At 38.7% G+C, this 15,437-nt stretch overlaps 2 long non-coding RNA genes across 2 annotated transcripts; both read left to right on the forward strand.

Moving 5' to 3' along the window:
• Positions 1-2,441: 2,441 nt before the first annotated feature.
• LOC122971021 lies at positions 2,442-3,029 on the forward strand. Its single transcript, XR_006399394.1, has 2 exons — positions 2,442-2,623; positions 2,871-3,029. It is a non-coding gene; the product is annotated as an uncharacterized LOC122971021 (long non-coding RNA).
• Positions 3,030-9,374: 6,345 nt separating this feature from the next.
• Positions 9,375-11,231, forward strand: LOC122971013. The gene is made up of 3 exons (XR_006399391.1): positions 9,375-9,448; positions 9,732-9,963; positions 10,857-11,231. It is a non-coding gene; the product is annotated as an uncharacterized LOC122971013 (long non-coding RNA).
• The last annotated feature ends 4,206 nt before the right edge of the window (positions 11,232-15,437 follow it).

Genomic DNA, 15,437 nt, shown 5'->3' on the forward strand with positions numbered 1-15,437 from the left:
CTGTGCGCATATTCATGCAGATGTGCTCGCAAGTGAGTAGATGATATTTAACCAGTGAGTGATATATATGTGTGTGTGTGTGTGTGTGCGCACGTGTGTGTTTTGTTTAAATGTGCTCACATGTAGATAAGTCAGCCAGCCAGTATGTCATATTTAACAAGCGGACAGGGTGTTTTCAGGGGTGTTTGGTTAACCAGGCAGAGCGTGCCTTCAGGGTACTCCAGGGCCCAGACGGCTGTGATCCCATTACACCAGTGCTACCAGCCCACTCCAGAATGTAAAACGTCCAGTGCACTGGGAAAAGCTCATATATCCAGGATGAAGAAACACTGAACAATCAAAATTTTTGCTCCTGAAATGCCAAAAGAAAGTCCAATTTACATTCTAGTCATAATACATTTTACTTCAGGGTAATACAATGTTAATTATTAAACTAAGGAAAAGGTGAAAGTTGGAGATAAGAGGTTTGTCTTGGACACCGTTTGAAAAATAGCACAGTCAATTTGTATTCAGACAAAGTGAAACCAGGCCAGACTGACACAAAATACTAAACACTCATGGGCCTTTAGCCTCCTTATATGTGGAAATGTCACTTGGACGCACTGATCTAAAGTCTGTTTAAAAAGTATTGATTTTTATGTAGACCATCAGTACTGTACTTTCAAACATTTTTTACTGTTTCCTGGTATACTTTAAGTCATGCCTGGAAAATCTAAAATAATAATAATAAAATACTAGAATTGTCACAAACTTTGTCATTATGATAAAAAAAACACACACACCCCACCTATTCAGTAGTATTTGTCTGAGAATATATCGCAAAATATAAGTGCCTTAAAGAAAAGAAAAAAATAAATTAAATTCGATATTAAGGGAAGGTTGATTTAAAAACTTTTTAAACTTTTAAACTTTTTTTTTTTATCATTTCACATTAGTACTTGCTTGGTGTGTCTATGTTTGAGAGAGTTCAGATAGCTTGTGTCATATAATTTCTCCACAAACTACAGAAGATACAGAAATCAACTTTCTACTTGCCAGGCAGCTTCTTTAACCTCTAGAGTACCAGCCGGATTAAGAACAAGATGAATTCATTTGCTTTTACAATCTTTAGATGCCGTGATTCAAGAACTTTCTGGCAGGATAGATGTTGTCAGTGAGCTCTTATTCATAGGTGTTCTCAGGTCCTCCGACGAAAATATGTTGCCGAGATGGTGAGGAGGATGATGACAGTGAAAATGAAATGAACAGCTAAAAAAAAAAAGATGAAATGCAATGGGAGAAAAGAGCTATGGTGATTGAGATATTTCCATTAAGATGGAAGGGCAGAGTCTTGTTCTGAGGAGAAGGACAGTGTTTTGATGTGAATCATTTTGCAAAGTCATCATGGTAAAATAGAGCTTGCATTTTGCATCTGCATGTTTGACCCCAAACTTTCAAGGAGTACATCATAAAAACTTTCCCAAACCCTTGGATTCAACCTCCCGGGCAGACATCAAAAAGAAGCTGTAATGTAATCTTGTTCTGAAAGAGAGAGATGTGAAATTAAAGTGATTATTTCATCTTTGCGTCTGAACTAGTCTGTGTCTGTGTCTGTGTGTGTGTGTGTGTGTGTGTGATTGTATTGAGCTGCCTTCAGGCTTTGCGGTTAACTAGCAATTTCAACATGTTCAACATTTCTAGGATTTTGATCATTAGCTTTCTCCATGTTCTCAGACTAGAATAAAACTCTGAAGGAGATTTCCGTCTTGTAAGAAATTTTAAAGTTTTCTTTTTGTCACTTGGAGTTATTTATAGGTTGCAAATACTTAAAACTAAACTTCAACGGAAAATAATAACATGTTAAACATTTAGACTGGCAAATAGGGAAAACCAAAGAAAAAACAAGACTAAGACTAGCTAGCAGCTCTCTGAGGCTATCTTTAGCTGAATGCTAACATTAGCTTTCCAACATGCTCACACTGATAATGCTGGCTTGCTGAGCTATAGTGAGTATAATGTATACCATGTACACTGTGTTAGTTTTGTTAGTGTTACCATGCTAACATTTACTATTTAGCAATAAACACAAAGTACAGTGCAGGTCATGAGTTTTGCAGGTATAAATCAAAGTATTGGACAAAATGAAGTGATAGCGATAGATCAAAGGTCAGCAATCTGGGGGCAATGATGTTTGTACCAAATTTCACAGCAAAGCATCTAATAGTTAATTAAAATAACAATACACAATTTTAAAAACTGTCAACCTCATGGTGATGGTTGACAAACAGGATCATCTGAATCATGATCATAAGAATAGCATATATCACCTGGACATCATGGTTATCTTTACCAAAATGGTTCCAGTTCATCCAGTAGATGTTGAGCTATATTACAGGACAAGTGAAAACCTCGATCTGCTGATGGCACTAGAGGAAAAGTCAGAGGATCACCAAAGTTATTAGAATTAATCCTCCAGAGACCTTCGATATCTGTAGTGAATTTCATTGAAATGCTTGTTCAAAGTTTCATGGCAATCCATCAAATAGTTGTTGCGATATCTCACTGTGGACCAAAGTGGTGGATGGAGTAACATCCCTGGAGCCATGTCACTATCATGGCAAAAGAAATAGTCAAGGGATGTCCTGTAAGTGACAGCGATATGTGATTGAAAGAAAATGTTACATATTTACCTTATATATAACCAAGTGTAATTGTATGAACAGTGCAAATGTTTTCTAAATAGTTAAATGCAAATCAATCTGAAAACTCCAGGCAGTATTTAATGTGTGTAAGAATTCCCTGTAGTACAAGCACTTATTTTCTTGTGTGTGTGTGTGTGTGTGTGTGTGTGTGTGTGTGTGTGTGTGTGTGTTTGTACTTCCAACATGCAGACTCATCCCTCCATCAGCAGTTTGGGGGACCTTGGGGTGACTGAGGTTCATGTCAGTGGCAACATCATCACCTTATTAATGCACCAATCAATGCCCTGTATCATCCATCACCATGGAGATGCAGCGGTCCAGCGTAGTAATGTCATATCAACTTTGCTGTGAGTCACCTACTTCACAGGTTTTAGCAGTTTTCTTGTATTGTTGAAAATATGTTGTACTATTTTTTTTAAGCAACAACTAGTGTAAAGAATTATACTTTATGGTGTTGAGTTTAAAAAGTTCAGGAAAGTTTGTGTAAATATGCCAGTGGGCAGGGTGGATAATCAAAATGGAATATATTATACCACAGAACGAAAAACTAATTTAAAGTCCTGCTTGAAAATGTTTATATAACATGAATTCCTCAGTGACTACAAATGTACAAGCTGAACGTATTTACCTTATATTTGCAAAGCTGCTACACACTGACTCTGTCTTCTAAAAGAAATGTTTAGAAACCAAGTTTTGTTCCCTTTTTTCTGCCCATGAAAATCTCGAATGTGTGAGACTATCATATGTTACTATAGTAACAGCGTGACTTAATTGTTGTGTCGCTGTCAAATGAGCAAGGCTGGATCCAAACCTTTCCTCTATAATCCGTAACGCTTTAAAATACAGAGGGTTATGAGAACACGGGGGCTTTGACACAGAGCCATTTGCTAAGTCCTGTATTAATTAGCTTAATTAACTACCTCTTTATTAAGCGATTATGTTTAAATGATCATAATTATGGGAGGATGTTATGCAGCTCAAGTATATCTCATGTTCACCTGTTGAAACAAAATGATAATAACAGCTTGTCTCAATATGTTTATTTGAAACTATGTTGAGCAGACAGGTAACATGCAGATGTTTTGCCCCAAACCTTACAAGTAGAGATTTGAAACGTGTCTGCACAGTGGTAATAGAAATTAAACTAGGACGTACAGTAGAGTGCATATTTCTTACATTATCAGTAGTTTCTATTTAGCAACACACAATTTACCATCATATTGTAATTTGTTTTTGTCTAATTACAACATAATTGCAGAAGTGATGAGGCTGTAATTTACAGAGTTGCCATGAAGTGAATATAATTAAGGAGTCTGATATGCATCTGTCAAGTTTCAAGGTGGTTCTGTCATTACCTGCCTACTGCCTTTGAACCTTTTAAAACATAATATCTATGCTGTTGAATCTTCCACCATACTTACAGAGATAAAACTACAAAGCGATGTCTTTGATAGCAGCTCACAGTCTCCATGTCTTCTTATTGTCCCTGCATTTAAAGGTGGGTGGCTTTGAATGCATCATTTCAAATTCTCTCTATTCTTGTATAAAATATAGGCTGCTTTTGTCTTCCCTCAATTATAGATAGGTAGAAAAGTGATTCCTTTTCCCAAAGATTTGAAGGAGGGAGACGGCGCAATGTAGAGAGAAATTAATGCATCAAGTGATAACAATCTCCATACACCAAAAGGCTCTTTTGTGGCCGTTAATCATTAAATGTGTGTGTGGGCTACAGTATGTGTGTGGCCCTCTAATGATGACACCATCATTTCCTATTTATCTGTCTTGGAAAGTAGAGAGAGGGTGAGGAGGTGGGGGAGAATGGGGAGAAAACATCAAAGAAAGTGAAAGGAAGAGGTGTAAGGAGATAAGTGCTTGAGTCCACTGTGACAAATTGTTTTGTCATTTGCTGGGACAGATTTATTTGTTACTATAGTGATTCGATGGCACGGGTTGCCAGGTCGGGTTGGTGAAAATATAGGTTTCTGTACAGTCATGATAGTACCAAACCTGGCAGCTTCACTTTGATGACAAGACGTTTTGGGAAGTTGCACATGAAAGAAAGTTACAGCATGTAACCACCCTAAAACCACAGATGATTGTTTTTACATTTCTGGCTGTGTGTGGATGAAACAAACAAGATACCTCATGTTTATCAGTGAGCTTTAGAAGTGTTGGTAGGCAGATTCTCAGAAGGAAAGTAAGCATATTTCTATTATTGTTGAACAATTCCTTTAATACTTTTATGTCTTTCTTTTCAGTCCATCTTGAACATTTATAGGTGTACATTATATGTTATATTATATTCCTCTCCCGGAAAACATATGTCTCTTTCCAAACTTAAAGGTCCCCTCCAGACATGTTTTAAGATGTATATAATAGACTCCACTTTGAATAATAACATGTGTCTGATATGGTTTTTCCACCAAAAAAGTTCAATTGTCCTGTTAAAATCCTTGAAATAACATCTTCTCCTTCTCCCTCATTAAAAATGCCAGAATCAATAAATATGCAATTTTTCATTTCAAAAGTTTTAACTGCTGGACACAAGATGTCTCCTACTTCACTGTAAAGTGTGTTTGTGCACTGGAGGCTTCTGGTTTCAAAATCTCACTTGTGTAATTTGAATATTGGACCAGGATTGGCTTCCAAACCATTTGTGATGTCACAAGTAATGCTTGTACGCCCACCCCTTGAAATTAGATTTTCAGTGAGCACAGAGAAACTTTCCATTTCTAGGAGATGAATGTAAAAACAACCTTCTAGTGTCAAACTCTGCACATACATCATTCTGCACAATGAAGCTCAAACATCCAACTGGAGGAAAAAGAAGAAAAAATATTTTTGAGTGGAGGGCGACTTTAAATGTCACATATATGTGTTTTTATTTGTCCTACAAGAACACTGTGAAGTCTGTATGACAAAAAATGAATATACAGTACTGGGCAAAAGTTGTATGCACTAAAAGTAAAGTGAGGATGCTTCCAAAAATAATGCCATGACTAGTTTTTATTTATCAGTTAACTTCATACAAAGTTCAGTAAACAGAAGAAACCAAAATCAAGTCAATATTTGGTGTGAGCACGCTTTGCCTTTAAAACCGCAACAATTCTCTTCGGTACACCTGCACACAGTTTTTCAAGGTACTCGGTACATCGGTTGTTCCTGCATCTTAGAGAACTTACCACAGTTCTTCTGTGGATTTAGGCGTCTCAGTTGCCTCTGTCTCTTCATGTAATCCTAGACTGACTCAATGATGTTGACATCAGCGCTCCTTGGGGGCCATATGAGCTGTTGCAGGACTCCTTGTTCTTGTCGCTGAAGATAGTTTTTTTGTGACTCTATGGCTGTATGTTTGGGGTCGCTGTCATGCTGCAGAATGAATTTGGGACTGATCAGACGCCCCCCTGATGGTGTTGCATAATGGATGAGAGTCTAAACATCTAAAGTGCCTAAAACTTTTGTCACGAGACAATGGAAAATGGAGACGATATTTTGCCCTGAGTAGTTTTGAAATATTCTGGGAAAACTCTGCTATTATCAGATTAACCATAGAAAATATTTAAAAGAGACATTAGGGGCAGCTGTGGCTCAGGAGGTACAGCGGGTCGTCCACTAATCGGAAGATTGGTGGTTCAATTCCCGGCTCCTCCAGTCCACGTGTCAAGTCCAAGATATTTAACCCTAAATTGCTCCTGATGGCTGTGCCATCAGTGTGTGAATGGTTAGTTTCCTCTGATGGGCAGGTTGGGACCTTGTATGGTAGCCCCTGTACCCATTCAGTGTATGAATGTGTGTGAATGGGTGAATGTGATTTGTAGTGTAAAAGCACTTTGAGTGGTCAGAAGACTAGGAAGGCACTATACAAGTACAATCCATTTACCATTTAGACAATGAGATGATGATTGTAAAGGGGGGAGGAGGAGAAGGAGGTAGAGACGGGGTTTAGGTGGGTTTGGAGGATTGAGAAGTAGGAACCGCTACGACAGGCCTCAGAGACACCTCCTGCTGCTGCTGCTGCTGCTGAGGTGATGCCTCTTTTTTTAACTGCAGAGATAACTTTACACAAGCCACCTTTGTCAACCTTCAGGGAAATGCATCGACTGATTGGGGGAGAAATGAGGAAGCAAAATGAGGGGGAGGAGGGAGAGAGATAGCATTAGAGGGTTTCATTCGATGCCTCCTGCCTTCTCTTTTGTGGCCCCTCAGGCGTTCTTATCACACCTCTTAGAAGTGTAGCAGCACTCGATGGCACTTTTCCCTATACATCTCTACCTGTCTCACCTATTCAATCCTCAGTCTCTCTCATTCAAAATGAAGTTGTTTAAGTGCTCGCATATACTCAGTCACCCTCACTGCCCCTGTATCTGTCTGTCTTTGAAACTGAAATTGTGTCTCCCTCCATGCGCAGTTTATTTTACTATATATTAAACACTGAGTGACATATTCTCCCCATATCTTCTTTCCACATATATATTTTCTTATCTCTTCCCGGCTCCCGCTGTCAGCTCAAAATACTTAGGATGAAGTCATATTGGTACAACTTTCTAATAAGGCACCCTTTGTAAAGGGTTTCTAAGCTGTAACTAATGGCTTTATTTGAGGTTAATTATTTATTTATTAATGCTAGATCACTTAGAAGCCATTAATAAGAACAAATTTTGGGTTGCCAGGTTGTGAAAAAATAATTTGGCTGGTTTATTCCCTTCCAAAATTCCACTATCTTTGTATTTTTGACTACTGTAGCTCTTTAGTTCATTAGAAAAAATCTTTTTAACATTTGTGATTGAAGATGACTTACTAACTTTTACTGATGTCTTATTAGAAAGCACGAAACCTGCAATCTATAATTAATCTTTATTAACAAAAATAAATAATGTATCTTTCTTTAGTAACAATGAACAATGGTTTTTACTTTCTAATAAGTTGTAAAGTCTGGAGTTATAAATGTTAGTTAAGTGATTTGTGAAAAAGTCGTGGTCCTAACTTTTTATAATAAACCACCAATTCTGCAGTTACAAAAGTTATTAAAGCAACTGGTAAACATTTGTTATAATGTACCACATACATTGTAACCAATAGCAAGAGTAAGTGAGTCATCTATGATTATAAATCTATAAGTCTGGAGTTGTAAAATTTTATACGTTGTTAATAAATGGACTTTGATCCAGGTGTCCCACAGCTCTTCTTCACAAGATCAGAGGTCAAATTTTGTTGATTATTCCTGGTAAACAAAAAGTTAAAAACACAAAGAGCTAAAAACAAACAAACAAACAAAAAAACACAAAGCAAGTATCATTCTGGTGGAGGATAAACACCAGCCAAAGATTTCTTTCACAACCTGGCAACCCAAAAGTTGTTTTGACTTGTAGCCTGTAACTGATCTATAAAGTGTTAGTTAATGATTTGTTAACCATTAATTAAGCCACTAATTACAACTTGTACACCCTTTATATTTGTGAATGTGTGTATGTTTGCGGTGGTATCTTCCCACTCAACAAAGTTGGATATACGTAACAAGTTCAATATGTTCTACACATCCGGATTGAATTTTTGGCCAGGCAGGACTTTTTTCAAGCGCTTTCGTTAAGGGTTAGGTTTGTTATAGGTAAGGGCTGAGTTAAAGGAAACTTCCACTGGAAATCTCTTTTAATTATGAAATATTCACGGCCTGTAACATTGACAGGTGCCTTTGAAAAGTTGCAACATTATCCACTTCTCTGTTGTATGTCCTATACACAACACACAAAAACTGTTAAAACTATTGAAAACAAACAGCCAAAATGCAGACCTTCAGACAGACAACTTAGACAGACAAGGCATCTCCAGAGCCCCAAACAGACAGGGTTAGGTGATGAATGGAAGCCAGATTGATTTTGGCTTGGCCACACAATGTCCTCTGTGTATCGTGGCATTGAAAAGATCTGCCACGTCCTGACACCTTTGATTCCTGTAGATCCGCTCTTGGCTCTGAAGGCGGATAACAATCAGAGCTGTATAGGCAGAAGTTGGCAGGCCTCTGGGCAGAAGGAGTGGAAGAGGACAGAGAGGTGGAAGCAGGAGTAAATAGAGGAGAAGGTGAAGCGAGAGGAGGCTGTTGGGGTGATGAGGAAGAAAGAGGAGAAAACAGTACAAAGGGAAAAGAGATGAAGAGAGGAAAGATGCAACTGTGGAAGAGAAGAGGAGACCAGAGCGTGGTAAATCTAAATCTGTTATGACAGTTTTACTGTGTAAGATGTATTAACACCACAACTAAAGTTCCAAGCTGACATTGTGTGAAAAAGAGCAGAACATTACATCTACGATGTGGGCATGCACAGAGCCAGGGCACTCTGACATGTGACACTTCTACTTTCTGACGAGAGAGGACATCAAGAGTGTTGGTGGTGTTATATTAGAATAACAAAGGATGGTGAATGTTAACAAATCCTCTAAAGAGACCAAACCCGAGCTGTTGCACTGGGTGACTTGTTACTTAATTATGAAGGACACAGGCAGGGATGTGCTGGTATCAAATTTTCATGCTCCGATTATCGTAGGTAAAAATATCTAAATTATATTATCATCAGTATTTCCTAAAATACTACTATTAGTGCTAAAGTATAGTTAAATGACTTCACACTGTGATCTCTTTGGATTTGAATCACTGAACACTGTCTGTATAGGTGTTTTCGGACCAGAGGAACTTTTTCATAGTTTTATTGTGTCTGCTCTGCAGGAACTGGGAACGATCGTAGTTCTTAGAACACCGTTTTAGCTCCTACTTCAGGGTAGGTACTGTACTCTCCAAGCATGTAGAAATTTAAGTGCACATTGATTGGTCAAACACATGAGCCAATGCAGCAACTGCCATTTTTAAAAACTCATGTAAAACACTAGCTGTGTAAACAACAGCTCTTAACAGTAGCCTTAAAAAATGGAGCAAAATGCAGACAGATGGACAGACAGTGAAGTCCAGGCTTATAAGCACAGAGGAAATACAAGACAATTTTGCCTTGTTGAAGCGAAATATAAAAATCTTCGCTAACATTTCCCTTCAACTTGCCACATTAGGCATCCACCACACAGCGAAGCAATGTAGAGAGAAAATCAAGAAGCTGAAACAGGATTACAAGAAAATAAAAGACCACAACAACCAAAGTGGATCTGATCGAAAAACAAGCAAGTGGTATGACGCTATCCTTGGCCACAGACCGGCATATGCTGGTCATACAGGCATAAAGGTTTAGGCAGTCAGGCATGTGGACCAGGAGGTGCCAACCACTGGCAGAAGCCTCTGCAGAAGGTTAGCAGCTCCTATACTTAACAACATATAAAGAAAATACTTACTCATAATGTAACGTTATATAACTTAAAAGAGCACAGAATGGGTTGCTTGCTCTAACGTTTGCTAAATCTAGCAGTCAACCAACATCAGTCCGTTCGAAAGCCAATCGTGAGATGATAGAATATAATATCATTCAAAAAGTTGTGTTTGAAAACAGCGTTTTGTATCTTTAAGCTTAGTTTTGTAAACTTGTACATTTAAGTTTGTACCTGCAACTTTAGTTTTGTAAACTTGTACATTTAAGTTTGTACCTGCAACTTTAGTTTTGTAAACTTGTACATTTAAGTTTGTACCTGTAACCTTAGTTTTGCAAACTTGTGCTTAGTTTTGTAGATTTGTACATGTGCACAACTCCGTTTTCCAAATCTGTGCATTCAGACACAGGCTTGCAAGCTGACTTTCACAAGCTGTGCGGCAAAAATACTCAGTAATACTTGATGTACAAGTTTACAGAACTAAGGTCACAGATACAAAACCCTGTTTTCCAAGTACACCTTGTTGAATGATAGGATATTCCATTTTCAAAAAGCTAAAAATGTTAAAGCACTTTGAAGCAGCTAACTCAATCCTAAATGTCTCTTTAGAGACTGCACCAGAGTCCTTGATGCTGGCCGAAGCCAGTTTTCCTGTTGATAACCCTACAGTCTGCAGTTCCCCCAGTTTCCCTACCTCTCCTGTATTTGATTTTATTATCAGTTTAGTCATAATAATAATAATCACTTTAGTCATGATCACATGGGGAAACTTGTCATGGGCTCATAGCACTACTGATTCATTTAATAAAAAACAAAAAACAGAATAGAATAAAAGTGATATGCTAAACATGCTCCTCCCCCCTCTTTTTTTTCCAGGAAAGAAAAAAAGTGTCCTGTGTCTGGTAAAAGAGATGCTAGAGTCGGAGGAGGAAAACCGCAGGCAAAGCCACGATCATGTGCAAAGTCTTGTTGAAATGCTGAAGGAGCAAACCCAGTGAGAGGCTGAAGAACATGCCCAGCTACGGGCAGAGGCTGCAGAGGCAAGGCGCCAGCGGGCTGCTTTTCAGGAGGGCCTTCTGACCATCTTTAATAGGCTTGTGGCAGGGGCTCAAGGCCCAAGTCACCCTGAAGTGGACTGACCCCTTCAAGGTTTTTTGTTGTTTTGCACATACTCTGTTGGACAAACTTTGTTGTCTTGTTTTGCATATGTCCACAGTTCAAATAACATTCAGATAAAGGTTTGTAAGGATATGTGGTTTACTGGAGTTATTTGTGCAAGTATTCATACTACTGGTGAAGTCATGATTATAATAATTTGTTCATTATTTATTAAGAATGAAATATTTCGAACATGGATTCAGGAAAATAAATGTGTTGTGGTAAAGAAGTTAATGTTCAAAAGCAGTGGAAGCAGCAAGCTCAATGTCAATAACAATAAATACATTGGAATGGGATCACAATAAATAGAGTGGATATGCATACAATAACATATCACCATGTTAATATACACAATATGGAGCAATTAGTCACACATAACATGTAACTAGACAAACATAAATTGCAAAGACTACAACTGCATACTGGTGTAACTGTTAATCCTATAAGACCCACAATTGCAAAATTGCATATAACACTTTTAGCTACAGCTTCTTGTTGCATTAAGCAGAACATATAAAATACTCTCCAAGAAAAACTCACAGATTTGGTTTATACTACAGTTAAAAGATGCACTTTGAGATATTTAAACAATAGCCTTAGCCCAGTGTTAGATGTTACACAATGCACTTAATCATGTTCTCACAAAGATGTGTGTGATGCTTTGTGTTGTAGTGGGTTAAATGTCAGCCACAGGGTTATGATAATGCATCAGGACTGCAACAGGGATAGGTACACCCCACTACTCTCTGTCCTCCTCACCATGGCTCTCACAGAGGTTGTGAAGTACACACTAAGTGAGCACCATGGACTTTATTCTCTCAAGACTGCAGTCATTGCGCTTTTGCAGGCATCTCCATCTTCCTTTCAGCCAGCCAAATGTATTTTCAACCACAACCCTTGCCCTGCATGTTTTGTGGTTGAAGGTTGTGTAAAGTGGCCATTGTCTGGGAAAGGCTTCATGAGCCAGCTGGTCAGTGGATAGGCTGCATCTCCAAGGATGTAGTGGCCAACGTCTTGTCCACCAATTTTCTTGCTGTGAAAACAGCTCCTCTCTCTCGGCCAGTTCCCACAATGCAGACAGACGCAGAACTCCATGCAAGCTGCCAGGTTGCCCAGCGTAAACGTTCCCAAACAAGCGCCTTCCGTTAACTACTGCCTACAATATGATGGAATACCATCCCTTACAATTAAAATATTCTGTGTGGTATTCCCGGAGAGCCAAAATAAGGATGTGTGAGCCATCAATAACCCCTACACATTGTAGTAACCCAGATCTTTGCTTGAAGAGCCAATTCTTTCAGCTTCTCTGTGTTTGGCATCTGAATGTTGTCAGGCAATAGAATTTCTTCAACAAAGCAGCAGAACCCTTTCACACGGTCACAGGCAGTTGAAATGCCAACCCCAAACAGATGTGCAACACTCCTGTACTCGGCATTAGTAATGAGTTTCCACAACAGGACAGCGACTCTTTTTTGGAGTAGCACAGATAGACGATAACTAGTATCCATTTTGTCCAACACAGGCTTCAGACAGTGACAGATGTACTGAAACATTTCTTGGACATTCGTAAATTTTGTATCCTCTGGTCTTCAGTAAAACTGGGAACAGTAGTTTTCCACCAGTCAGTAGCACTCTTCTTGACTCAAACGGATGGTGAACATCATTGTGCAGTGATCCGCAGCTATGTCAGAAACACAAACAGTGCATTTTTGTATTTCACTTTAGACTGATTGCTTTACACTGTTGTATTTCCCCCTGAAATATTTTGTTCACATGACATAAAACTACAATAAGCTAACGTCAACATCTGCGTTGTTCACTCAGCCTCAACGATGTGAAGTATTGCCAATTGTCGCAGGAGTTTTCTCCTCTTAGCTCTCCTTCTTGCTCTTTCAACCACATAGTTAAAATTTGTACATCTTCTTTCCAACTCCGTTATTATCATGAAACCCAACCCAAACACACACCTCTGATCACGGCATCTTCCATCTTGTTGTTGTATGTCACGCAGAAGTGACGTTGCTATACCAACCACCGGCTGGCTTACATCACTTCAGCTTTCCTATTGGCAGTGCGAATGCAAATAGAAAAAAAGCCCTTGAAGGTATGTAGTTCTTGGGGGAGCTCCCCACTGGATAGTTCCTCTTAGGGAGTCCCCAGAACTGTTTGGTCTGAAAATGCCTTATATATATATATTTTTTTTTTTACTCTGCATAGGAAATCATATCAAACATAGTTTAAACAGACAGTTGACTGGAAATCACTTTGAATGCAGCTCAGTGAATTTTTCCACATGAAATTGATGGATTGATTTCTGGAGTGCAAGAATTGTAGAATTGTAGTAAGTGTCATCCGCTAGGTGTTAACAGTTAAATTCATTTTTAAAAGAAAGAGAAATTTGTAAATTCACCCAGAACATAATAACAGTTATACTGAGCTCTTATGGGCCACTGGGGGCTAAGCAAAATCAAACTGCTGATGAAGGCAGGCGCACTGCTCTGTGTTCATAGTGTCCTCTGAAAATGACAATAATCACGGTATTGGAAATGGTTGGCAGTATTGACACCATCAGAATATTTCACCATAGTATATAGCAGAAACAGTGTGCTGGCACATCTCTAATAGACACTGCAGTTAATTTTAAGTCAATCCCACAGATACCATCCTCATGCTGCAAACATGCACAAGCACACCAAATGTGTATTAATCTGCTGCTGAAAATAAAAATAAAATAAAAATAAAACCTACAATAAAATGTAAATATGAAACTATATATTTGTCATCAGTTTTTAAAGGTTTACATCTTTAGTAGAAGTGAATTGAATGAGCTCGGGGCTGAGTGCCACAGACATTGTCGGAGAGTCAGCAAGTATTGAGAGACAGACAAATACATGGGAGTGGGAGTCCTTGTGAATAAGAAAAATACAGAATAACACCAGCCTGTAAGGGTTTGCTTTTGGAAACCACAGAAGCTACCGCCTTTACCACAATGTTTTTGAAAATGTGAGGAATTTGTGTAAAGAGAGGAGGAGGATGGAGAGTGGCATGACAGAAGCAGAGGTGAAGAAAGAATCAGAGAAAATTGTGATCATTAAGTGTGGGGAGATAAAAAGGAGTAGACGTAAAAAGAGAGGATGATGTTACACCATGGTCATCTCGCCAATAAACTGAATTAAACGCGATACTGATTTTGTATTTGTGACAAATACTTTTTCTACTTTTTTGTATAAAAGTCAAGGCACCGCTCCTTCTCTTAAACTACCCCAGGAAAACCAGATATTCATAGACCATACTAATAACCAAAGAAATTTAAACCAGCTCTGTAGGATGAAAGCATTTTGTCACACACAGTGGTATTAAAGTGACAAGTGATTTTCACAAAAATCTATCTCTTTTAAAACTCTGTAGAGCCAAATGATAATTATTGATTGCTTTTAGATTCGCTGTCCTAAACACTTAGTGTAGGATAAGTCTTTCCCTGGAAAATCCTAGGAGGGAGCCTTCTCTTAAGTGCCTTATCAAAGATCATGGCAATTAACAGTAAACTGCTGTCATTTCACTGGCCAGCATTACTCTGCATTATTCTCTTGCATCTGATACTGATGTGTTTGGCCCCATGCCTTGACAGCTCTTAGAGGTTTTTATCCCTTCTTGGCACTCAAGCCACCTAAGACTGGGCAGGGCCGAACAGGAGGGCTGCCGCTGCTGCTTTAACGGTAGTCATCTTTCACATGAGGTTTGGACCTTTTGGATCCTCCATCCTCATCCTGGTGACGCCAGGAAGCCACTGCACCCGGCCACTGTTTGCCAAGAAATAGTTACAGCATTTAACTCTCCATAAAAGCACAACTTGTCATTTTACATTCCTGTGTGTATGGATTTTAAACAAATGAGATACTTGTTAATTTGTGAGCTTTAAAGGTGCTGATGGCTGTATTTTTTTTTTTATTGTAGAGAGCCAGACTAGTTCCAGTTTTTATATATTTATAAGTTAACCGACTTCTGGATCTTGCTCTAAGCATGAAACTGCCCAAATCAGAGAATTATCACTTGACTCTGCTGTTCCCCTCAGCTTTGTGGAGCACTTTAGCATCTTTAAGTTTATTGTTTTTGTTTTATGGCCCAAAACTCTAATGTTTCGGTTAAGTTTCACTGCTCTCATCAGTGATTTCCACACACAGCAGGCAGCTCTTTAGCTGAAGAGCCAGATATTTCCCTCAGAAACTGGTGGAGACCAAAACAGAGCTAAGAGGACTTACATTTGCAAGATGACCAGAAGCGACTCATAATGAATGCTAA

The sequence above is a fragment of the Thunnus albacares genome, chromosome 2, assembly GCF_914725855.1.
Source record: "Thunnus albacares chromosome 2, fThuAlb1.1, whole genome shotgun sequence".
NCBI lineage: Eukaryota > Metazoa > Chordata > Actinopteri > Scombriformes > Scombridae > Thunnus > Thunnus albacares.